The 20350-nt window shown below is 43.9% G+C and overlaps 1 protein-coding gene across 1 annotated transcript in view; it reads left to right on the forward strand.

Annotated features, from left to right (window-relative positions):
* Positions 1 to 4695: 4695 nt before the first annotated feature.
* bcl6ab (BCL6A transcription repressor b) overlaps positions 4696 to 20350 on the forward strand; it is a 29947-nt gene continuing 14292 nt past the window's right edge. The window contains exon 1 of the mRNA XM_008282275.1: positions 4696 to 4706. The gene's annotated coding sequence lies outside the window, so the exon portion shown is untranslated. The remainder of the gene's footprint in view (positions 4707 to 20350) is intronic.

A 20350-nucleotide genomic window follows, 5' to 3' on the forward strand; every position in this document is an offset into this window, starting at 1 on the left:
TGGTGAAAAATAAAGTCTAAATAAATAAATACAATCTGATCTGATCTGATCTAGAAGAATAAAAAGGCACAACGTGAAGATGATTAATACACACACACACACACACACACACGTACACACACGTACACACACGTCTGACGTCCTGCCAAGTTGAATGAAAAATCTCTAAGTCAAGCTGAGCTCATTAGTGAAGCCTCCAGGATCATCTGTCCTCACATGTATGTATATCTGCGTCCTCACACGCACCCATGAGTGTGTGTGAGCCAGGACAGCTACCTCTGCGAGGACTGGCCTGAGTGTTATACCATCCAAGTGAGGACATTTCAGGAAAGTGAATAAATTACATGTTGGCTCAGATCACTGTAGCAGTTTGAGAGTTTGTTTGAGATTTGACTTGGGTTTAGAGCGAGGACTGGTGCCTTTTTATTTTTATTAAAGAAGACTTAAAGCTTAGAAACGTTTTGTTTTTTGGGCTTTTACAGTGAAAAAAGTGTGACAGAAAAGTTAAAGATGGCAGAATCACACAGCAACAGTGCCAGAAAAGAATCAATTAAAAACTGTGAAAACAACAGCAATTATCTGTTCAATTAGAACATTTTAGATGCTTTTAAATCCAATAAAACTGTGTAATTTCATGGTCACACGTCATAAAACAATGAGTTACAGATTTTTAAATTTTTTTTTATATATGGATGTGATGTACAGTCGTTATCCTGCAGGTTAAGATTAAAACTTTACCAGGTTATTCAGTGGAATTTAACAAAAACAAGGAAAGTCTTTAATATAACAGCAAATATTAGGGTTAGGTTAACTGTTAAAATGACAATTCAAACATTATTCACTATTTCTTAGTCACCAAAATACATCATGTTCTTATAAATAACAGCAAATATCTGTAAAATAATTATATTTTCTTTGCTGATTTAAATGCAGTGAAAAACTGAGTCAAATGTGGTAAAAGAATAAATAACCATTCTTTAAAAAATGCTGATTTCTGATGTGGACACGTTACTGTGATTTTACTAGTTATTAGTTGATTCATTTAAAAAGGGAAATATTAGTAAAATAACCATAAACTCATTGTTCTTATGTACACACCGTGAGGAATAGATGCTGCTTCTGCTGCTGTTACACTGAAATTAGTCGACTTTTACTATTTATTATTTATATTATACTATACTATACGATATGATATGATGCGATATATATTTTTTAATTATTGTATATTATTTATGATTATTTATTTCTTCATATTATTTATATTTCTCATAGATCCACAGTGTTCTTACCTCCACAGTGCAGTATATATTTATTCTACCATGTGGTTGTTACCGTGCTCATTCCTGACTGTATTTACGTCTTACTGGCTCCTTCTGTAAATATATTTATATGTTCTTATTTGTCTTTTTTTTTTTCTCCTTGTTTTTTGCACCACTGGAGTTGTCTTTTAATGTCGTTGTACTTTGTGTATGATGACAATAAAAAGCATTCTATTCTATTCTATTCTATTCTATTCTATTCTATTCTATTCTATTCTATATCAATGAGCTTCTTCACCAACACGTGTGAGCATCTGCTTCGTTTGTGTCTCACATCAACTTAATTAACCCTCCTAGCGCCCGGCTGCCTGCGGCTCACCGTCACTCGCTCAGACTCGGCCGACTTCCTCCGACACCTGAACTGTGTTCTGAGCAAAACAGACGAGTGTCTCCATGGAAACAGGGTCTCCTCTCCCCCGTCTGTCTGGACTGAACGCTAACGTCCTCTGCAGACCCCACGAGGGCTGCACTTCTATGTCGCTTGTGATGCACTGGTGTGACTGTGAGACGGCGTTGTGCAACGTTTTGTGACAAAACGACGGCAAAAACAGCTTCACATGGAAAACTACAAAGCGAGTCCGTCCCAGCTGCACTGCTGCTCTCTGGATCTGCCTGTGAGCTGTAAAGATGAAATACTGCTTCCTTCAGCTCAGCTCAGCAACAACAAACTCGAGGCCTGACTTCCACTATCACCAGTTGAACGTCCACCGTCGACCCACAACAACCAACACAAAGCCCGCCACCCCGCCAACCGGCCTCCACTTTTAACATAAAACATTTTGCATTCCCTCGTCTTTTGAGAGTCTTTCCAAAACTTCTATCGCGCTGGCAGATTATGGATACTTGTGTGGGGTCTCCAAGAAAAATCCAGAGCAGCTCGGCCAAAATGTGAATGTAAGTGATTTAAAGAGGCAGCCGGCGCTGCCAGGCGTCGCTGCGCTGGCCGCTTGCCTCCTCCCATCTGCTGCAGGGTGGGAGCCAACTGGATTCAGAAGTCTTCACCTCTGCCTTCCAGAGAGAAACGCCACACCCTCGGCGAAGAGGCATATTTGAGGTGGGTCAGAAGGGCTATCTGGAGTCCAAATCTGCACAAGATATGCGGCGTATGCGCAGTGTTTCATGCCTGAAAAGAGACGACGTCGCTGCAGCTTCGCTTCGACCACAGAAGTGTTCTGATCCAAAGTGTGTGTAGCGGTGCCAGACGGGACGCTTTCATCCGTCGCTGCTGTGGTTTGGTTCGAAAAGGGGTCAAAACACTTCATCAGAGGAGGTTAAAATGTGCTGATGAAGCCTCTGAAAGTTAAAAATCAAATCAAATGTGCCTAAAAGGATAGAAGATTTAGTTAAACAAACCCGGTTATCTGCGTTTATCTGCTCATCTTTCTCACTTCTACAGGTCAGTGTGTCTAACATGGTTTCTCCTGAACACGAAGCTATGCAGCATTTCTCAGCGTGAGGTGGATCTCATCTCGCTCCTTCACCTTTTGTCCTCGGAGAGCCGATCTCTATGTTTTAACTTGAGCCTTAAACAAACACGGCGGAGCCTCCACGTGGCGGACACATGGTTCTGATCATGAGACATGGAAAGTCAGAAGCGTCTCTCTTCCAAGCTGATTCTTACACAGCTGTACGTTCTCACATCTCACAGAACGTTCAGTGTTTTCAATCATTTGCTGCATCGTGGCAGATGAATTCCAGCCGTGTGCTGTCAATGTGCCCGCGGCTCAGGATTGTTGAGCTCCGTATATTGCTGTTGGTAATATTCATGGGTGGGAAGCCTGCTAGGGATACTCTCAGATAAATCCACCACATGTCAACGGTGCCTCCATCAACACTGGGATGCGACTGACGGCTGATTCATTTGCACTGGATGCTGAAAACCGAAGGATGCTTCAGTGAAAGCAACGTGCAACGCTGCAGCATGTTGTCATGGTTCTCTAGCTGATTCACACATGAAATAGAAAAGAACAGGAGCTCCATATCAACACGTTAGCAACAAGCTGCACCATGTAATAACGAGTGTTCAGGAATTAATACGGTTTATGATTAGACCAGGAAAATGTACTTCACATGCAGTGCAGAACTTTTGTCTCCCCCTTCTGGCAAAGAGAGTCATTACAACAACGCTACACCTCTCTGTGAAAGGCTCTTTTAAACTTGTTGTTTGGTGTTTCTGAGGGTTTTATCTGTAAAAAAAACAATGTTTTCAACTGGAAAGATTTACTGTTATTTTACAGATTATCCCCATTTTGTTAAACATAAAGTAATAACCACTAAAATTACAGAGAACGTTTCATTTACACATTAACTCCACCGAAAAACAGACAAAAAATAAATCTGTGTTTTTACAAGTAGTATTTGTAATTAATAATTAATTGTAAGTATTTATTGATTGATTGATTTTACTACATGTGACTGTAGAATGATGCTGTTATACTGGATTTAAATCAGCTAAAAATAATCTAATTTTACACATATTTGCTCAAATTTTTTACAGTTTTTTACTGTTTTTGAGTATCACAGTATGTTTTTGTGGCACTCTTGCCATTTTTAAACTACCATCCATCATCTCTACACCTTCATCCTCACGAGGGTCGCGGGGGGCTGAAGTCTATCCCAGCTGACTCAGGGTGAAGGCAGGTTCACCTGGACAGGTAACCAGTCTATCACAGGGTTACACTTAGAGACAGACAACCAAGCACACTCACATTCACACCTACGGACAATTTAAAATCACCAATTAACCTCAGCATGTTTCTGGACATCTGATTCGGATGCCTCCAGGGAGGCTTCCTCTGGAGGTCTTCCGAACACGTCCACCTGGGAGGAGACCCCAAGGCAGACCCAGAACCCTCTGGAGGGATTATATCTCTTGGCTGGCCTCGGGATCCCCCAGGAAGAGCTGGAAAGCGTTGCCAGGTGGAGGGAGGTCTGGAATGACCTGCTCCACCTGCTGCTGACCCCGATAAGCGGAAGAAAATGGATGGATGGATGGATGGATGGATGGATGGATGGATGGATGGATGGATGGATGGATGGATGGATGTTTCTGGGCTGTGGGAGGAAGCCGGAGAACCTGGAGCGAACCCACGCTGCACGGGGAGAACATGGAGACTTGGGTGTCCTCACCGGGATGTGAACCTTCTAGCTGCGAGGTGACCGTGCTAACCACTGAGCCACCTGCAGCCCCCATTTTTCAACTTTTTATGTTTAATTCTTTTTACAATGTAGTCTACTTTATCTCTGTCGTTGTTGTTTCTCTCCTCTCCAGCTCTGGCAAACCAATCATCGCTGGTTTACACAAAAGGCATCGAAATGTCACAATGACTTAAAACTCCAAAGACACTCACCTGGTGCTGATCGATCCACCTCGTGTGACCTCGCCTGGTGCTGATCGATCCACCTTGTGTGACCTCGCCTAGCATCGGCTTGAATCTAACAGACGTCCGTTTATGTGCAGAAGTCACGCACTGTGACTTTAGAGTGTCAGTAATAAATGCTTTTGTCACAAAATGGCCTCTTTCATCGCCCGAGCCCTCCAGACATGTGTGAATGTTACGCTCTGACATAACGAGGCACACAAGTTGTCTCCGTTTTGATCTTTAAACGATCATCTCCACGACTGGGATCCCTGTAGGGGATGGAGTCCTCCAATCTGTAGTGATGCCTTTTTGGTTTTTATTGAAGGTTATCAAACGGAGTGGAGGAACAAAGTAGGATTCACTGAAGACACACACCAAACTCTATGAAGTAGATGTAGTTGAAGTACTTTGTTACTTCTCATGGAAAACCGCCGCCGGACTCCGCCGGGCTTTTTTCTGCTTTTATGTCTGTGGTGGGGTTTTACGCTCTTTCTGCCGGCTGATTCATCCATCCATCCATTATCTACACCGCTTAATCCTCACGAGGGTCATGGGGGGTTGGAGTCTATCCCAGCTGACTCAGGGTGAAGGCAGGTTCACCTGGACAGGTAACCAGTCTATCACAGGGCTACACTTAGAGACAGACAACCAAGCACACTGACATTCACACCTACGGACAATTTACAATCACCAATTAACCTCAGCATGTTTCTGGACTGTGGGAGGAAGCCGGAGAACCCGGAGAGAACTCACGCTGCGGGTGTCCTCACCGGGACGCCAACCGGCGACCTTCTAGCTGCGAGGCAACAGTGCTAACCAACTGCGCCACCGTGCAGCCCCGGCTGATTCAAGATATTAAAAATTGCCGTTTTCCAAAACCATGATTAGATTATAGTTTTTTTTTTCTGCACAGTCATCTGACATTCATTCACTGCGTTTGGCTGCCGTACCTGGCATCAGCAGGGACTAAAATGAGTTTGGTCATATTTAATTACTCTCCTTTTATTTGAAGGATGACTAGCCAGCATTTAACTAGATGTACTTGTCAATCATTGACTTTATTGGCACATAGTCATTCCTCGTAGTTCTTCGGAATGCAGAGCAGGACTTAGTGTAAAAACTGCTGGTTCTGATTGGGTGGAGGAGGTTTGCACCAATCAGCTGATCGTTGAAATGGGATTAGTTTGACTGAAGGAGCCTCCGTCAGCTGACCGAGCTGTCAGATGACAGAGGGAGCATGAAGACAGCGATCCTGACTGAACCCCGTATTACATGATCACGGCTGAGTTAAAGTCTTTGTTTCTGGAGCCTGAATCAAATATTGACGTACAGATCGGATAAAGATCTGGATTTTCACTGCCAATTAAAATATTAGGAGACATTTCAGATGTGGTGGCACTTTCTTCCTCCGCCGCTGTGATGCCATGATGGGCTGCTGTGCCGATCAAAAACAACAAAGCAAGGCGATTAACTGGTGGCATGTATTGTGGCGCTCCAGCTTTTTATAGGCAGCCCCTAATCAGCCCTTCAGGCCCGCCAACATAAAGGTTAACCTAAAATAACCAAACACAAGAGACACACAAAAACACAACACCTCTTTACTTTTAGCTATAATAACAACCATTAAAACTAAGTATTTATCTCCTAAAAACAATTACAGACATCCTCATCAAACAATCCATCCAGTTCATCACCTGAAGAAATGACTACCCCCCCTCTCCTCATCTACATTTGGTTTCTCCCGGAACCTTTAAAAAGGAGTTCCAGCCCATAGGGGACTGTTTAGGCTGGAGACAAAAAGAGAGGTTGCTCAGTTCACACATTTTTAAAATAATGCCACACACCCACTTCTATGGTCATTCAGTCATTAATTAAGTCCAATCATGTTACCAGAACTGTTATTTCTTTGTCTTGCAGGCCTCACAAGGGCTCTCACCCAGCGCAACGAGGAGAAGCCATCAAACAACGAAAAGGAGGCAAAGAACATGGACCTCCAGGAACGAAACGACAAAATGAAGACCACCAATCAAGACCCACAGGAGCAAAAGAAGGAATTGGAGACCAGCATGAAGGTGTTGCAAGAGGAGCACATCAATCTGCTGGAGGAGAACAAGAAAACAGAGGAAGGTAAGAAAATCCTGGAGCAGGAGAATCAGAGGCTGCAGGAACTTGTCTCTAAAAAGCCCCAGAAGAGGCGATTCTTCAGAGGAGGAAAAACTGCTCAAGGAAGAAAAGAAAGAGAGGAAACGTAAAGAAAAGGAGGAGAAAAAGGAGCAGCAATCGAAAGAGAAGAAAGAGCAGAAGATGAAAAAGAAGCAGGGGGAGAAAAAAAAGAAGGGCAAGAGAAAGTAGTCCAGGAGTCGGTGACGGAGAAGGTTGGTGGCTGTAGCTGCTTCCTGAAGTGGCTCTACCTCCCCCTTTTCTCTCTCTTCCCTCCACCATCCCTATTTGTCCACCACTGCCTCCCCCATTTCTCAGCTTGCCGGCCATCGTGCACTCTTGCCGGGACTCGGGGCATGTGCATAAAGCTTTAGGCCGATCGGAGCACCTCCAGGCCAGTTACACGGCACGTCTCATTTTATAGCGTTTAATGATCTTTGGGTCACCATTTCCACACCGTCAAACTTCTCTCCAGGAGGAGATCGATTGTGAAAATGCCCGAAATGGACAACAAAAAGCGGAAATCGCCAAAATTCTCACCGTGTTTTTTCAAAATGGCGGACTTCCTGTTGGGTTTAGGGCTTGGCGCAGATGGACTTTTTTGTGCGTTCCGACCTGCTACATATGTCCAGCAAATGTTGTAGGTCTACATGAAACGGCCTTCCAACGAGAGTCCGTTGAACGCCAGAAACACAACAAAAATGTAAAACATGGTCTTTTACGGAAATTCCAGAGACCAGCATTTCCACGCCGTCAGACATTTGCAAAGAGTCTTAATAACTTTTAATTAACTGGCCCAATTTCAGGTGTGTATGATGTTTCCCCAAGGAGGAGATAGATGAAATGATAAAGAGATAAATGAGCCGAAATTGGCCCTAACGCTCGCTGATTTTTCAAAAATGCGGACATCCTGTTGGGTTTATGGAAAAGCTCTGGACAGTTTTTTGTGCGTCCTGCTACATATGCTTGCTGAATTTCGTAGCTGAAAATTTGTCCCTGTGGAGCCATTTTTCCATTTACATGTCCAAGTTCTTTAAAATATCAAATCTTTCACCAGTCCTGATGGGCGTGGCAATGTTTAATCCCTCAAAGTTGTGTTTGTTTGGGATGAAAACCAATAATCACAAAGAATGAAAGAAAGAAAGAAAGAAAGAATGACGATAACTGACTTCAGCAGCATCATGAATCACAAACCATGGCAACAACAAGCCTCATTACTTCCTCTGGGAACAGCTGCTTCACAACTTACACAGCCACATCTCTGTTTGCCATGCTTCCAGCTCTTCTTTGCATTTGTGTTTTCTCGTTTTATGGCGTTTCTTTTCCTGCACAGGTGTCGGTCAAGTCATGCAGAAGAAGAAGAAGAAGAAGAGGCTGGCAGCGTCTCGGTTCAAGCCGACACAGCGTGTACGCGGTGTTCTCGTCTGATTCAATTTACAGGGAACATGTGAGTGTCGCTCAGAGGACAAACGGAAAAGTACAGGAAGATAACGACATGAAGCTGTGAGTACACATGCTATTATGTCAGCCTGAAATTGGCAAAAATATGTCTGAAGCTTTGATTGGGCTCCCGCCGCCCCCACATGCCCAGGAAATGAAGATATTATATCGCTCAAAGATGACGCTCGCAGCGACTAAAGAGAGAAAAAAATAAATCCAGGAATGTTGAGCGTTAAAGGAAAATGTCATGATGCTGACTGAGGTATAAAACGCTGATGATCTCATCACAGTGCAGTGTTCTGTTGGGTCCTGGTGGATGGTACTGACCATCCTGAACATCGTTACACACCGAGCACAAACACCTACCGGGTATTGTTTCCTCATTCCTGAGATATTTTTTTTTATTTCAAATTAAATATGAATTGCATTTATTCCATTAAAAATAAAAAGATTTAACTCTGAATGCAGGTATTGTGAGAAAAACAAACGGAAATCAATGTGAGACGTCGTCGTAATGGTGTCGGAAAGAACCAGTGAAGACAGTTAAAATATTGATGTGGACCAGAAAGAGTAGCTACAGTTACACAACACGAGCTACCGTGGATCACAACAACATTTAGAGCCTGATCATCCTGATCTAATAAATCATTCTATTTTCACGATACTTTGACCAAATTAAAACCAGTAAAAGTGTTAACCGGAGTTCCTCACAAACCTTCAGTGAAGCATATCTGGTTTCAATAAGGACACCAAACGCTGAGCCGAATCAGAGTTTATTCAGAGCTGTTAAAACATAATCTAATTCTGTACAATCAGATCAGTCTAGCGTCACAAGAAAACAACAACAATACCGGCCGATTGTTCAGGGCCGGTATAACAACAGATGTTTAAGGAGCAGTGAGCGACGCCTCCTTCAAAATAGCTCGCAGGAAAACCCCGAACTGTGGCGTTCACGTCATGGGAGGACGTTTTCTAAAAGCTCAAAGTGCAGCTGTGACGTGTTTGCTGGTGGTTTCAGACATAGCAGTGGATGGTCAATAATACAGCCGTGACTCGATAACCCGACACTAAATGTAAAACCTTCTTCTATGTCGGATAGCAAGGCTATCGGATTGTCAAGACGGAGGTTGAGATACAAGGAGGGCTTGATGCTGGAAGGCTCATTAGTTGTTCATTATTGTTCATAGTTGTTATAATAACCAGTGTATTGTTAGAACACTACGCATCGCTGGATTTCAGCCTAACTGACCGGTGCGCTTGTATATGTTCCGGCCACTTTAACCCCGGGGCAGTGCTCTGATGGGGTGGAAGTGTCCAGTGTCGGTTGACATCAAAGGTGAATACGTTCAGACAGCAGCTGAAGTGACCTAAATCAGATTCTTTTTGCCACTATACGACCTGTATCTGGTCTTTTCATGACAGTCTGAACAACACAGATCGGATTAAAGATGAATATCAGAATATTCGGTGCGGTCAGGGGACACTTCCACCCCGGGGCAGCGCTCTGACGGGGTGGAAGTGTCCAGAACACACAGGCAGTACTTGGCTGCTGATGCTAGTTTAGTTAGCGCTCACACTTCTGTTTCTACCATCGGTGGCGGCGGGGGAGTGGCAGATACGCTCCACCGTTACCATCCATGTTTACTTCCGTAAACACTGAGCACGCTCGCTGCGTGTGACGTCGTCGTGTCCTCTTCTGCGCATGCGGGACACTTTTGGGTCGTATGAAGTTCACACAGCAGATCACATACAAGTCGCATTGAACTGGAAATGTGAAGGAACTCACAAAGAAATCCTCATTGAGCATCAAGTCCTGCAGTGTGAACGTAGCCAATCTGTGGGATTGTTCAGTCAGATAATACGCCGTTATCCTGATTGGTGACATTAAATGTCATGTCGGAGTCAGAATCCAAGGCTGTCGCTATGTTAAGGCTGCTTTTATGGGTTCTGTTGGTTTTTCCTAAAAACCTGTAGGATAGCAAGGTTTAGGATTGTTAAGGGTCGGATCATAGAGTCTGTAAATGTATTCCCCTTTTTTCTATAAAACGTTGAAATATCGGTCTCCACCACCGCCACTCTTTGTGTGCTCGTCTCACCCTCTACATGTGTGTCAGCGGTTGCGTCATGTTAACTGAAACTCGGACAGGATGACCAGCGGCGAGAGCACAGGCAAACAACGGGGCGTCCGTGCAGTCGTCCACATCGATTACGGACCCCAGAGAGCGTCGGTTGCTAGGGCTAATCTTGGCGTTTAAGCCACGGGTCACTAAGTGTTCATCCGGGAGTGATTCATCCTTCTGTGGAAAATCAAAGCGGCGGCTGCTGTGCCGGCGGGCCGTCATGCTGGTTTCGCTGAGCTGGTGGAGATATCGCATTATGAGACCACACACACTCGCAGCGTGACACACACCGACGGGCCGGGGGAGACGTAAGACAGTACCAGTTTGAGGGGCGATTAAGGAGAAGCTGTTGGGAAGCGACGCTGTCAGTGAGACTTGGCTGCCGGTCTTTAAACACCAGCAGTCCTCAGGTCCTCTCACATCCAAGTGCTGCCTGGATCTCTCTCTGGAAACATAAAGGCGTCTTTGATAAACGCTCAGTCCGTCAGTTGAGGAACTTTTCATGAAGGAGTTTATCTGTAGTTTAAGAAGCCTGAGGCGAAGAACTGTTACACATGTTAGGTTATATAAACTGTCACCTCTGATGAACTACTACTGAGAGGTACTGATGAACTACTAATATTAATATATGAACAAATGATGTAACCTGATAGAACACAGTGAGGGACAAACTTATTACACACTCTTTCGAGCATTTTTAGCTTATTTTAGATCTCATTTTGGTCTTATGGACGGCGTTTGCTTCAGTCTTTCTGCTCTCATCGGCTTTGTTTTCTATCAAAACGATGTTCAGCTCAATGGAGGCTACCTGCTGCGAAGCATGAAATCAAAGTCAGACAAAGTTAGTGACAAGCTCGTGAACATGGTGGATTATTTCATTAATAAAGAGGCTGAAACTTCCCCAAGGATTGGTAATGAGAGATGGCTTTATCTTGTTAAAAATCGGCCAAATTGACACCATTTATCAGAGCCATCAACTGCAAAAACAGGAAGAATAGTCCGATTCTCGACTTTACAAATCATGTGTGACGAGCGGCTCAATCAGGAAAATGATCCAATCACGTCATCCTACGAGTCTAATTTACAAATTTGCTTAAAATACATTGTTTGTCTAAATCACATCTGATTAAAAACAACAGATCCTGCACTTGCTGAGAAGGCACGATGGACTCGGCTGTGATTTGACAAATATTACATGACTTTCAGACTGAGCTGCAGGCTTTGTTCACAGACAGGAGGCGAGTATGGAAAATAAAACACACTTAATCAGTAATATAAATGCTGCATAGTTCAAAAAGAGCTGAAGACACTTTCAGCATTCCACAGTTCATGTGCAGGGTGGTGTGAACGACAGCAGCTTTGTGGAGGCTGTAAAATGTAAGTAGTAAAATATCTGGAGCCATTTTTTCCCCTCAGTATCTGTAACACCTGGGGGCGCTTGAAACATAGTTGTACATCAAGTTCCAGGTTTCCAGGTTACCGCTTGTTGGAAAACAAAATAAAAACTTTTGGGTTTAAAAAAAACAAAAAAAAACTGTATGACATTATAACTGTTTCTCTCTTCTCCAGTCCTGGTTGTGCTGTTTCCACAGAGGTGCAGGACTTTATGTCGCAGTGAAAAATGAACACACAGTGAATTGAAAAAATGATAATATAAAAATTAATACAAAAAGAGGGACATTGGTCATGCATTTGGAACCAAAAATACATCAACTTATCAGAAAATGTATATAGCATAGTACAGAAGTATATAATTACAGAACCCCGGAAGGGACATGGAGAAAGAAAAAACAAAATAGAGGTGTCTTTTGGGAGATCTTGCAAAACCACAGGTAACTCCAGTCTGGTAGGTGGCGGCAATTCACCTCCAAATCAATAGAAGAAAAAGATTATAGACAGTCAAGCAGTGCTTAGCAAGAGGCACAGTTTCCACAAAACATCCAATAAGACTGATGTGACTTTTGAGAGATCTTGCAAAAGATACCTCTATCCCCCCCTCCTCCTTCCTGTTTTTTCTTTCTCCGTGTCCCTTCTGGGGTTCCGTATACAATGAATACCAACACATATTTTGCACATATTCCTTCTTCTTGAACGACCTTCTACGTACGGCAACATGGAAGTCCTGATCAGGGTTGAGTTGGTCTCCCTGTTACTGTATTCATCTGTGAATCTACTGCTCTGCCGTGGGGCTCGTGATCTCAGCTCAGATTGTTCCAGATGCATGTCACACCAAATAAATGGCTGAATCTGACCCAGTGTCCTGTCTGAAATCTAACAGGAGCAGAACAACACCCAGAAACTGCTCAGGAGTCAGAGGGTTAAATGAATGCTGCTCCTTCTCTGCTGGATGCTTGTGGGCAAATGTTTACGAAAGCAACTTTATAGGGTGATGATATGTCAGCGCTGAGTTTATGTGCCGCCTGGAGTCGCTGAAAAAGTCAATTAATGCCGGTTTAAGGTTTGTTGACAAAGCTACTTGGTGAAGGTTAAGGAAAGATCGTGGGAAACAAACACTGGAGAAGACAGTCTCCAGCGTCGAAGACAGAAACTTTGTAGGCCTTGAAATCCACCTTCATTCTAGGAAACAGATATGGTTGGAAGATTTCATACATGCAGTGAAAACTGTGTCTTGGTCAGTTTACCCACACATAGGATTAAGAAAAGGCTGTTAGTAAAGCTCACAATATTAAACTTACAACTAAAACCAACGGAAAGCAAGTATGATGCATTTTAATGTGGACTTAGAGTGAGTCAGTGAGTGTGTGATGAATCACAGGCTTGGACATGTACACAAAACTGTTTTAACAGAAGTAGTGGACAAACATATGAGCTGCTTCGGTCGATGGCCTGACAGGTAACTGTAAGTCATTTGCTCCTGTTTTGATGTTAAATGTGACCGAAACGTACAAAACATGAGACAAAAACCTTAAAATAGGTGAAATGCATGAATGCATCAAAAAGCGGTGTTTGTCAAATTATTCTCCGGTGTCAGCGATTAATAATAACTTTGTCTGTGTCTCCTCAGAAACAGTGTTGTTCAGTTATTACGTTAAAAAGCAAGTACAGTCGTGACTCGATTACCCGACCCTTAACAATCCTAAACCTTGCTATCCTACAAGTTTTTAGGAAAAACCAACAGAACCCATAAAAACAACCTTAACATACCAACATCCTTGGATTCTGACTCCGACATGACATTTTATGTCACCAATCAGGACAACGCCGTATTATCTGACTGAACAATCCCACAGATTGGCTACGTTCACACTGCAGGACTTGATGCTCAATGAGGATTTCTTTGTGAGTTCCTTCACATTTCCAGTTCAATGCGACTTGTATGTGATCTGCTGTGTGAACTTCATACGACCCAAAAGTGTCCTGCATGCGCAGAAGAGGACACGACGACGTCACACGCAGCGAGCGTGCTCAGTGTTTACAGAAGTAAACATGGATGGTAGCAGTGGAGCGTATCTGCCACTCCCCCGCCGCCACCGATGGTGGAAACAGAAGTGTAAGCGCTAACTAAACTAGCATCAGCAGCCAAGTACTGCCTGTGTGTTCTGGACACTTCCACCCCGTCAGAGCGCTGCCCCGGGGTTAAAGTGGCCGGAACATATACAAGCGCACCGGTCAGTTAGGCTGAAATCCAGTGATGCGTAGTGTTCTAACAATACAGTAGTTACTATAACAACTATGAACAATAATGAACAACTAATGAGCCTTCCAGCATCAAGCCCTCCTTGTATCTGGACCTCCGTCTTGACAATCCGACAGCCTTGATATCCGACATAGAAGAACGTTTTACATTTAGTGTCGGATTATCGAGTCATGGCTGGACCTTGTGGTTGTACATTTGCCTCACTTGGCTAACTGTGAGATAAAGGTCTTGCTAAGAATTATCTTAAAGGGAAATCATGTTTTCTGTTACCAAAGTGTCCAGATGTGTGGATTTAATGGAGCAGAGCCTCATCTTAACTTGTGCTGCAGCTTTGGCTTTAATGTGATTTCAACTGCAAATTGCATTTCCTCTGATGTTTGTGATGTTTAAACAGATATTTAAAGGTGGCGTCACGACTGTTTTGAAGTGAATAAAACGAACAGATAGAAGTATTTCTGGTCCGACTCTGAACAGTGTGCACTAATTGACATCTGCTGCGGTGTCTTCATGCTGTCTTCCACTTAGCACCTCGTGTTCACATCGCGGTGTGCGTCAGCGACAACCGAGTGTGTCATCGAAGCAAACACACAGGTAGCTGCTGTCCCCGCAGCCCTGATAATAATTAATCCGTCCCGAGCACCGTGTCGTGTTTACTTTTGAGCTGCAGTGTGAACACACTAAACATGTGGTTGTTTTCTCCTTTTCTTAGATGAAACCTGGTTTGACACTGCAGCCTTTGTCTGTAGTTTGTTCCCCAGATGTTTTCCTCCCTGACCACCTCTGCACACCGTGAAGTCGCAGGCAGGACTGAAATACTTGTTTAGTAGTGACATGGCCCTGAGATGATTTCAGATTGAACACGTGCAGCCGGCGTAAATTCCAGAGTAGTTCAGCCTATGCGGGGCAGGTTTCCACTCCCTCCTGAGTCCTGACAGAGGAATGCGATTTCTCCGTCCGCCCGGATCTCCTGAGAACTGTGACAGTAAACTGTGCATGAACTGTTTGACCTGGATGAGGATCACCAGGAGGGAGGGAGGCTGGTGCGAGCCAATAAAGACCTTCATTTCCACTCAGTGAGCTCTGTCGTGAAAATGTGTTTATTACATTTTGATTTAATTCATTGAGTTAAAATAAAACAATTAAACACGACACGAACATTACTAATGAAAGGGAGCAGAAAGAAGAATAATCTGAAGTTATCTGCTCCCACGACAACACGATAAACACCAGAATATTCACAACAAAAACAATAATAATAACATGAAATAGCTGTCATTTTACTTTAGATACATTTTCTTTAATACTCTAATACTTTAAAACAGAAAATTTAACATGATTATTTACTCGTCTTTACAATCAGACACGCGGGCTGCAAGGTGGATCAGTGGTTAACACCGTTGCCTCGCAGCTAGAAGGTCGCCGGTTGGCGTCCCGGTGAGGACACCCGGGATCTTCTTGCGTGGAGTCTCTATGTTCTCCTCGTGCAGCGTGGGTTCTCTCCGGGTTCTCCGACTTCCTCCCACAGTCCAAAAACATGCTGAGGTTAATTGGTGATTGTAAATTGTCCGTAGGTGTGAATGTGAGTGTGCTTGGTTGTCTGTCTCTAAGTGTAGCCCTGTGATAGACTGGTTACCTGTCCAGGTGAACCTGCCTTCACTCTGAATCAACTGGCATAGACTCCAGCCCCCCATGACCCTAGTGAGGATTAAGCGGTGTGTAGATGATGGATGGATGGATAATCAAACATAATGAACAGATCTCCTCAACATACTGGCTTTAGTTGGTCTTTTAAATGTAAATATTGATTGATTGATTTATTTTTTGTCCAGATTGTTCCACAAACTGATTCCTTTCACAGAAACACAACGTTCCGTCACTTTTGCTGTGAATCTGGGTTTATATCTTATCTACATGTGGTGTTACGTCCACTCGGGTGATTTTCAGACGCGCTCGTACATGTTTCATCAATATTTAACGCGTGGAAAATGTCCTCCGTTCATTTCATAACTGCAAACCGGATACAGCGGTGAGCAGTGTGGGTTACCGGCGGCTCGGGCGCGCACGTGATCATGATTGTGTTTCTCCCTCGTTGTGTTTCGTCCGTGTCAACGCGCCTCGGAGCAAACCGATCCAGGCAGCGGACGCCGCGCCGTCCTGGAAGTCTGTCACCTGCAGGTGTCAAATGCAGAGCCGAGACAGCAGGCCCGAGCGACCCCGAGGACGCGACTCTTGTACGGCGCTGCCCCCTTTCACGCCTCCCGTGTGGAGCAGTTGTTTACCTCCGGCTCAGGTTACACTTGCGGTTGTGCCTCGGTGAGTCTTGTGAAACCAAAGAGATGACCTGGAATTCTATCCTTTGACCCCTGAGTGAAGGAGGCTGCACTCACACGATTGGTTTCCTTCTTTCTTTCTTTCTTTCTTTCTTAGATAATCACGTCTGTTAGAATGAACTGTGCTGCAACCAACGATTCATCTTTAAAACATGAACTGAAGATCTCACATCATGTAAAACAATCAGTGAATTCTCAAACCAAAGTCCATCAAATATTCTTTCTTTCTTTCTTTCTTTCTTTCTTTCTTTCTTTCTTTCTTTCTTTCTTTCTCACATTGTCAGTAGACTTTAACACAGTTTTTCCTAATAAAAATAACAATGTAATAGAGTAATTCAACATCAAAAGTGCTTCAGTAACTTTCGAGTAAAACCTCCGATTCCGAGGCTAAAGCGTCGCTGCGCTTCGCTCTCGCTATCATATTCCAGATCGCACTCCTCAAACTGGATTTACCACCTCGGCCTGACCTTGAGTGGTGGGAATGCGAGCCAGAGTTGACACAAGGAAAACAGATCATTGAGAAACACGGCAGCCTCTGAGCAGAAGGGTTATTACAGCGTGTTTGCTGCTAAAGCTCCCAGCGAGCCAACGGCAGCAGCAGCAGATAACAGAGCAACAGGTTTCTGAATTCTTACGGCGGCGGCAGTAAAAGTGGCAGTAATGACACCTTTCAGTTACCTCACAGAGGAATAAAAATAGATGCACCGTGTACAGAGCGAACAGGACAAAAAGTCAAAGACCTCAGCGACCTCGCTGCCAAGAAGCTGATGCAACGCCGAGTCGGTTATTTAGCAGAAATGCAATTTATTTAAATGTGAGATTCGATTTAGGCTGCAGGTCAGTCTCAGACCAAACATTAATCAGTGGGCCACGCCTTCTCGTCCACAAAGTTGGACGGTGGCCTGGAGCCGAATTCTTTTGGTCAAGTTTGGTTTCGTTGCTCGCCGAGATCCGATTCATCAGAGCGCTGTGAGTTCCCTGGATCTGGTGGACCTTGTTTTCTGCCGAGAAGCAAATCACGCTGACATGATTATTATTTTGGCTTTCAGAAACCCGTCGCCTCGCTGCAGAAGAACTTCCTGAGTGGAACGCTGACGTGAAAGGCGAGAAGAAAAATACAGAAACTGTGCAGAGCACTGAGTGTGAGGCTCAGCATTTTGTGCTTTTTCACTTTCATGCAGACAGATGAGAGGAGTGACATCACTTTAGAATATGGATCTGAAAACAGCAGCTTAGCGTAGCTTAGCATTAAGAAAGGAATCAGGGGAAGCAGCTCTGTCCAATATAACAAAAAAACCAGACCAGAAGCTTATTAATAATCATGCTTCATCTCATTTCAGAGTACGTGTTAACCATGAGCTTTTGGACAAAGCCAGGTTTGCTGTTTCCAGGCGTTATGCTAAGCTAAGCTAAAAGGCTAGTGGCTCCTGCTATAATTTCCAGCATGCCAATCTATCTTCCAACTCAATTTGTTATTAAAACAGTTTCGAATTTATTTCTCTGGTTTTTGCATGTCTCTTCTTCACAGTACTTTTTATTTCCACATACTTTTTAAAAAAACATCTAATGTATATATATTTTTTGATTTCTATATTTATTGCCTGTCTTCTTCTTGTTGTGTACCACAGTTTCATTCACATTCGAATTGCGTGTGCGAGCTCACTTGGCAATTAAAGCTTTCTGCATTCTGTATATGTACTTCTATGGAGATCTCCCACTGGCAGGTGCAAACTGCTTTTCAAGTGTCCACTGGGTAAATAATAAAACTACTACAGCTTACATGTTCAAACTAAGCTGTAAACTCATTTTAAAGCTCTCGGCAGCTGATGATACCGTCGTACATCTCCAGAGGTTGTACAGTTACGGATCAAACAAAAAGACACGACATGTTTGTTTTCAGTCCTCATGCTAATCAGCTGCTGGCTATAGCTTCAGATTCACTGCACAGACATGAGAGTTGAGCAGCTTCTATTTTGTTTTGTGGCTCATTTGTACTCACTGTGGACTCATTGTTTCACAGCAGCGTGAAGTCCTGCGCCTCTATGGAAACGACACGACGACCGCTAGAAGCAGCGAGAACTCAGAAATATCTTCAGTGCAGCATGACACAATTAAAATGCAAAAAATCTTTTAAAAAAATACAATTAAACAAAAACAAGAAACAATGAAAGTTGAATTTGAAGAAAAGAAAAAGTCCCAACAACACACGGTGTCACTGCACGCTACAGATGTTTCACTGTTTACATTTGTTGTTCCCGAGCTTATCTCTTATCTGCTCTGTGTCGACACATTTCACCTGAAAAGCCTCAGAATCTCGGTCGTATGACTGCAGCTGATTGTGCTGAGCAGGAAAATCTTTTGGTTTTTACAGAACATGGTTCCTGCAGGACACATTTTTAATAATATAAAATATACAATATTGTGATTTTGATGAAATGTCACCATCAGAAGCTTTGATTTGGCTGGATCACAATCAGTGATGGATCCAACATCCATCCATCATCTCTACACCTTAATCCTCACTAGGGTCATGGGGGGCTGGAGTCTATCCCAGCCGACTCAGGGTGAAGGCAGGTTCACCTGGACAGGTAACCAGTCTATCACAGGGCTACACTTAGAGACAGACAACCAAGCACACTCACATTCACACCTACGGACAATTTACAATCACCAATTAACCTCAGCATGTTTCTGGACTGTGGGAGGAAGCCGGAGAACCCGGAGAGAACCCACGCTGCACGGGGAGAACATGGAGACTCCACGCAGAAAGATCCCGGGTGTCCTCACCTCACCTCACACGAACCGGTGACCTTCTAGCTGTGAGGCAACGATGCTAACCACCGATCTATCTGCAGCCCTGGATCAAACATGTCACGGAAAAAAGGTTCTGATTACCGGTGTGATTTCTCTACAAAGACAAGATGCCTCTTAAACCCACGGGCCGGTTCTGAGGTTCAGAGGGTTTAATCCTCTCGTCTCATCTTTCCCGAAATATCCAACTACGGCTTTAAAACACAATGACGCATTCAAAAGTCCAGATGAATATATTTAGATGTGAAGCAAAACACCAGAGTGCATCTGCCTTTACAACAATATCAACCTAATATTTTATTGATGAATCGAGTCGACGGCGTCTGTTTCCCCACAACAAGTCGACCAGGAAACACAACAGCGTGGATGCAGGAATCTGAGCACTAAAAACATCAAAAGCTTTCAGCGCAATAAGGATGATTAAAAGCACAACATCTGCTCTGAGTGAGTGACACTCCCTTTTTTTCTTTCCGTGTTGCACCAGCATTCCTGAAACCAACAACACATATATTTTAGTTGTCTGACGTGAATCTGCCTCTCGGCCCTGCAGAGAGGAGCAGACGGTTGTTTTTTGGGGGGGATCATATTTTCCGAACGTTTCAAATACCCATCTGTCCGAAGTGAACAAGGGTTACGCATTAACCTGGTTTTCAAATACCTCCACCATGCTGTTTGGCTCCTCACCTGTTTTCAGAGGGCAGATGTTTTGCTTTTACAATGTGCAATAAATCAATAGTTGTTGGGGAGATGGAGGAGATTCAAAACACTCGTATTCCAAGCGTGCTTTAGGAAAAACAGCGTTCACATGGAGCAGCAAGGAGCCAGCAACCTCAAAGTGTGGAGCTCTTCGCTTGCTGGATTTCTGCTTTTTTTTTTTTTTTAAAGTAATAATTTCAGCCCCATCCCACCAGAAACAGGTTGTTTAGCAGATTACACAGCGATGGGTAACCACAGAGACAGCACTAATGACACGATGCTCTGGTCCACCATTAACACGCTGCTGGAGACGTCGTCCAGCCACCTGACGTCTTTAACCTCGACCACGCAGCGCTGACGGTGTCTCTGTGGCAGGAACATGCAGGGATTTGCTTTTCCTTCTGGTTCCACAGAAAGCTAGAAGAGAGGAGGGGGCCCGCAAGCAGAAAGGTCA

This window comes from Stegastes partitus, unplaced genomic scaffold (assembly GCF_000690725.1).
Source record: "Stegastes partitus isolate 25-593 unplaced genomic scaffold, Stegastes_partitus-1.0.2 Scaffold0, whole genome shotgun sequence".
Classification (NCBI taxonomy): domain Eukaryota; kingdom Metazoa; phylum Chordata; class Actinopteri; family Pomacentridae; genus Stegastes; species Stegastes partitus.